Source organism: Ananas comosus, linkage group 3, assembly GCF_001540865.1.
Source record: "Ananas comosus cultivar F153 linkage group 3, ASM154086v1, whole genome shotgun sequence".
NCBI classification, from domain to species: Eukaryota; Viridiplantae; Streptophyta; class Magnoliopsida; order Poales; family Bromeliaceae; genus Ananas; species Ananas comosus.
In genome coordinates, this window is record NC_033623.1 from 9,825,903 (window position 1) to 9,832,599 (window position 6,697).

The 6,697-nt window shown below is 43.9% G+C and overlaps 1 pseudogene; it reads right to left on the minus strand.

The window, feature by feature from the left end:
• Window positions 36–2,028, minus strand: LOC109707796 (annotated as a pseudogene).

Sequence of the window (6,697 nt, forward strand, 5' to 3'; positions counted from 1 at the left end):
ACTCTGCTATCATCAATTCGTTAAAAAAAAAAAAGAGAAAAAAGAAAAAAAGAGAGAGAGAGAGAGAGAAAATAAAGCCCAATTAATATTCTCAATTTTTTATTTTTTCATGATGATGGTGATTATTAGTATTGTCTATATTGTCTACGGAGGAGGGGTTGTGGTGTTGGAATTTGAGGTGTACTGCTTGGACTTGGAGGAGGAGCAGCGCTCGGTTGTTCACCTCCCTCTCGAATCTCCAGAGGTAGTTGATGCCCACAAGGAGCTCCGCGATCGCCGCCTCCACCTTCTCCCGGTGCGCCAAGTGCAGCGTCTGCAGGACCAACACCGCCGACGCCGACGCCGACGCCGACGCCGACGCCGACGCGCCCGGAGCCGCGCGCGCACGCCCGCGGGGAGCATCGCGTAGAGCTCGTCCCGCGCCCCCGCCCCCGCCGCGCGCGGGCCCCGCGCCGCCCGCTCCGCCGCGATCACCACCCCCGCGTACCGCAGCCCCAGCGCCGCCGCCCCCACCGTCGTCTCCGGCGCCACCATCGCCGCCGCGCTCGCCTCCAAAAACCCTAACCCTAACCCCTCCCCCTCCCCCGACTCCTTCCAGAACCTCCAGATCGGGCGCCCTCCGCCGCCCTCTGCAGTCCCCCGCGGCGTCGCGCCCCCTCTCCCCTTTTCCTCTGCCGCCCCCCGTCCCGCCGCCTTCCCCGCCGGCCCCGGCCCCGCGCCTTCCGTCGCCGCCGCCCCGCCGATGGGCCCGCCCGGGTTGATCAGGGCCCCTTTGCCCTCCGCCGCGCCCCCGCAGTCGCATGTGGTGCGGCCCTTCCCCGGCAGCCCCCCGGCCGGTGCGCCGTCATCTCAGCCCTTCGCCGCGCCGCCGCCCACGGCCCCGCAGACATTTAGCGNAGCGACCGGATTAGGGCTCCTCGAAGCGTCCGGGACGATCCCGAACGCGCGCTTGATCCGCGCGAGGATGGTGAACGCCGCGCGCGCGATGAGGGACACCGCGTCGTCGAACGCCGTCCCCCACAGCGAGGCGCGCTTAAGGTGTTCGACCTCTTGCCTCAGCCAAAACACCCGCTGCTGCACCTCCACCGCCGCAGCCAGTTTGCCGCCGCCGCCGCCGCACCGCGCCAGCCTCCGCAGGCACGCTTCGGCCTCCGCCAGCTCCTCCATTTCCGTAAAGAGCGCGGCGGTGGACGCCACCAGCCGGTCCATCTTCTTCACGCTGTGCTGCATTTCTTTGGCGCTCATCACCCAACTGTGATCGGCCGCGCCGTCGCCCGACGAATCGGCAAACTCTTTTACGCGCTTTCTGAATTCGCGGAGCGCCGGGTCGGCGCAGCGCGGGGCGAGGGCGGCGGCGGCGGCGTCGGCGGCGTGGCGGAGGGAGTCGGCGAGCTCGGCGCAGGCGAGGGAGAGGAGGACGGAGTCGTCGTCGGAGACGACCCTGCGCACGCCCGGGAGGCGGATGGTCTCGCGGCGGAGGCGCGCGAGGGCGGCGTCCGAGAGCGACCGCCAGAGGTGGAGGAGCCGCGACACGATCGCCGCGGCCTCGAAGGCCAGGATGCCTAAATTGGCGGATCTCTTCTTCTTGCTGGGCACCACGGCCGATTTTACCAATTTGGCTATCCATGACTCGAAGGTCATGGACATGTCTCTCGAGAATGATATATAAAAAGAAGAAATTGACAATCGATGCGGAGGAGGAAGAGGAGGAGATCGATGGAATGAATAGAGTAGCTAGGAGAGAGGGATAAAACTAATTCATTAAAGAGAGGAGAGAGAGAGAGAGAGAGAGAGAGAAAGAGAGGAGAGGGAGGTGTGGGAGCTCGTGGGATGCTGAAAGGTGTAAGGTACACTACATATAGAAAAAAGGAAAGAGACGAGGAGGGGAGGGGGGGATGGAGAAGCCACAACGACAGCAGGAAGTGGACGTTGGATTTCATTAGGAACGGAAATTGTTGGCTGCAGCCGGTGCATTAATACATCATGTGCACCACCTCCATCTATCTGCTTGTCTACCCTCATACATATATATATATAGTGCATGACTTCCACCGATCGATCGAGGAGCTCCTCAACGAGGCTTCAATAACACCCAGTGGCCGGTGAGCGATCAATCTCATATATACATCGTGTGCTCGAATTTTATAACTCATTTATAATCTCACAGCTCTAAAATCGCCTTTGTATAGTGTGGATTTAAAGAGTCCCGTAGGTGCATACAAACAAGGTGTATGGGTGCACGGGTGCGCGCAACAGTTCTTTTGTGGAGGAGGGAGCCACAAGAGGAGAAAAGATCTAATTTAGCTTTTGGTTTTAAGTGGTAAAAGAAAAAAAAAAAAGAAAAAAAGAAAGGATAGGACTTTTTTATAAAACAACCCTATAAAAGTTTAAAATTTGCGAAATAACCCACTCAAAATTTTATTTATAAAACTAATCCTCTTTTCGCCACGTCGGCGCCACGTCAGAATTTTTTTTAAAGGCAGTGAATCGTTCACCGCGTTCTCCCATTTCTTTTAAAGACGGTGAATCGTTCACCGTGTTCTCCCATTTTTTTTAAAGGCGGTGAATCATTCACCGTTTTCTCCCATAAATTATTTACTGTTATTTTCTATATTCCATATAAAGGCAGGTAAGATTATATGAAATTATATAGATAAATTATTAGGATTTAAAAGTTGTTAAGATTATATGGGATATAGAAAGAAACAGTAAATAAGTGAAAGGCGGTGAATGATTTACCGTTTTTAAAAAAAAATGGGAGAAAACGGTGAACGATTCACCGTCTTTAAAAGAAATAAGAGAAAACGGCGAACGATTCACCGTCTTTGTAAGAAAATCCTGACGTGGCGCCTACGTGGCGAAAGAAGGGTTAGTTTTACAAATAAAATTTTCATATGATTATTTTGCCAATTATAATTTTTTAGAGGGTCATTTTATAAAAAAGCCCAAAGGATACGCATCAAGTGAGAGTAGGAATTGATTAGATAATAGAGTAGTGGTGCTAGGTTACCCTTTAAGGTCTCCTCAAAGGTCGCAATCGTAGTGCCAAAATGAAGACATGATGGATTGTGACCAATGTACATGTACAGTTTGAAATATTACTAAACATGAGGGAGTAGTTTGGTACAGGATTAAATTTGTGAGGTTAAATATTTTTGTGCAACATTTTATAGAGTAAATATTATTTTTATGAAAAAAAAAAAAGTGTAAGCGATGCATGCATGATTATTTGAAAAGAAAGAGTGAGAAGAGACAATGTTAGGATAGAGAAATGAAAGATTAAGGGTCGAGGGAGGAAGTGAGGAGAAAAAATGGAAGATAGTAAGTGAGAAAAGAAGTAATGAGAAAAGAGAAACTGAAGAGAGATAAAATAGAGGAGGAGAGAGAAGACAATGAAAGAAAAAGAGAGAAGACTAGAGTATAAAGAATGAGAGAGAAAGTGAACGAGAAAAGGTGAGAAAAAAGAATGAGAAGAGAAAAAGTAAAAAGAGAGAAAGGACTTAAGAAAAAGAAATTGAAGAGAGATACAACAAGGAGAGAGGCAAAAGAGCAAAAGTAAAAAAAGAGAAAGTGATGAAAAAGATGATAGTGAGAAAGTGTGAAGAGAGAAGGGAAAGAAGAGAGATAAAGAAAATAGAGGGGTGAGAGAGAAAGTAAAGCGAGAAAATAAGAGAGAGAAAAATGAAAAGAGGAAATAAAAAGAAAAAAAAGTGAGGAGAGATAAATGAAAGAGAGATTGAGAGAGAAAATGATGAGGAAATTGTAAAGAGAAAAAGTGAAGAGAGAAATTAAAGAGAGGGAAAGTAAAGAAAGAAATTAAGACAGAAAAAGTTCAGAGAGAAAATAAGAGATTGTGGAGAACGATTAAAACAAAGAAAGTGAGGGGAGAGAAAGTGAGAGGAATAATGTAAAAAGGATTAAAATTTTATTACTTTTTATATATTATCTAGGCCTTTTGCATAAAAAATTTATTATCTTTGCATTTTTACAAAATCGAATCATTTTTTTAATTTTACAGATTCGAACCAAATTTGTAAAACACTAACAAAAATATCCATATTTTCTCTTTCCTTTCTCTTTCTCCTTCCTCTCTTTATCCTTCCATTTCCTTTCCCTCCTCTTCTTCCTCCTCCACTGCCTCCACGTCGTCACCGTGCTCCTCCCCCCACCTCGCCTATGTCTCTATCGCCGCCGCCACACTTCTAGCTACCTACCTCATTTTTGCAGACAATGAGGTCATTCTGAGCAAAGAGCTTGGCAGTGAGGCCACGACAGACGGCGTAGCCATGGATGGTGATGGTGTCGCGGAATGTGAGACCCTAGGTAGTCCTATATATAAGGTATAATAGAGCTAAAACTCTTTACCCGGTTTAAGCATTTTGGATGGTGGCTAGATCCAAAAGGTTAAGAGAGTTAAGCATGTTAGGACTAAAGAAGTCCTGCGATTGATAACCCCTTGAAAAGTTGGGGCGTCACAGCTAGTATCAGAGTCAATTACCAACCGGAAGTGTGAGATGAGTCTCGACTGAGCCAGGATTGTATAGCGGGGAAAGCGTAGCTCTAATGCTGTTTGACTATTGTGACTGGAGCGCAGCTCACCACATTGTCGATTTAGGCTAGCGAGATGAGTCTCACATCGTCTGATACTTATGAGTTTGAGCCTGACAAGGACGTCAGGGCTTAAGGGGGGAGAATGTAAGACCCCACATAATCCTATATATAAGATATAATAGGGATATAACTCTTAACCTAGCTTAAGCATTTTGTATGGTGGCTAAGCCCAAGAGTATAAAAGAGTTAAGCGTGCTAAGACGGGAGTAGTCCTAGGATTGGTGACTCCCTGAAAAGTTGGGGCGTCACACAGGCTTTGAGGACGATGGGAAGAGAAAATGCTTCGAGTCGAGGATGATGGCTGCGGAGCATATATACGGTGGAAAAGATAAAGAATAAGATAGAGAGAGCTATAGTGAAGGAGGATGCAATTTTTTTCTTTTCCTAGAAATACTAGCACACTCCATGACCACTCCGGAAGGCCAAGAAGAAAAGAAAAAAAAAAAGAAAAAATAATACTATTTTAGAGTAAATTGTACTAATTAAGACTGAGTTTCACTCACTAAGCCTAAGTTGTACTATTTGTGCAACTCAAATAGTGCAGTTTAGCCTCAAGTGGTACAACTTAATTTTAAATACTATAACTTTTAATTTTGTGCATAGTACAGCTTAACCTCAAATAATTTCAAATAATGCAACTTGGTCTCAAATGATACAACTTAGTCACGATTGTCGTCGTCGAACATATCGTCTCTTCCATCACTGCGATCAAGGGTTGGGGTCGTAGAACACTTACGCGTCCTGTGGTGGAGGACAAAAAGCGATGCTCAAGGGAAGGTCGCGCATACAAAGCTGCGGAAGAGGAAGGCATAGCGCCGCACTTCTAGAGGCAGTAGGTATTGAGCTGAGGAAAGGGATCGAGGAGCAGTGCGGTAGGTGTCGGAGAGAACGGCACGCAAGGGAAAGCGAGAGGAGAAAGAAAGAAAAGAGCAATGGAGGAGGAAGAGGAGGAAGACGAACGAGAGAAAGAACGAAGAGGGAAAGAGGAATAAAAGCAAGTTGGGCAGTTTACTAAAAATCCAAAGTGAATCTGTAAAAATTTAAAAAGTGGTATTTTCGCAATAATGCAGAATCACTGAATTTTTAATGCAAACTAGCCTATTATTTATTTCATTTTTTTACCTAACTTTTTCTTGGTTAACAAATTTGCATTATTAAAAGTTAAAGATAGATGAAGCTTTTACCTCCCTTAAACGTTAATCCGATGTACCAAACGCAATTAATTGAGGGTAAAAATTTATAAGAATAAAATTTCACCTCCTTTCCTATAACAAACACGTCTTAAAAAATCATGAAAAGAATAAAAAAATATATTATTTGTACACTTAAAAAATAGGTATAAAGTTTACAATTATTTATTTATGATTGTATATGAATTAGAAAGCTTTAGGGGTTATTTGGTTCCACGGAGAAGTATAGAAAAAAGTTTTCTGAGAAAAAAAAAATTACTTTAAAAAAATTCTGATTTTTGTCTGCTTGGTTCCAAAAAAAAAACTTTTTTACAAAGCTTTTTTACAAATTTTATAGAAAACTAACGTTTTCGTTTTCCTAAAAAAAGAATCTGAAAAATAAAAGCATTAATTTGCTATAAAATTTGGAAAACAGATTGTCATAAAAGCTAGCTTTAAAAAAATAATAATAATAATCAAATAGACGTAAAACTGAAATAGAGGCTCTCCATGAAAAAAAAAAAAAAAAAAAATTTCTTGAAAACCATTTTTCCACATTTTTCCGACAAACCATACACCCCCTAGCAAAGTTTTAAACGCTTCTACAAATTGACAATTTTAGAAAAGATTGTAAAATTTGTGACAATTTCAAACTAATTAGTGATAATAGAATCCCTGAATGCATCTGCACACGAAGAGTATTCAATAAATTCGATTTGGTTTTAGCAATACTCCGGGTAGAATTATAGATTTGGCTTTCATTCAAGCATCTAAAACAAAGTTTAACTTTATGGCAAATCTTTTATAATTTGTATCTAACATTTTGGGACCAATTGGTTAGATGTAATTACAAATGCAGTATAGTTGAAGATGTTTGCAGTTAAAATCGCAGCAATTACCTGCAGTTAAGAAATAAT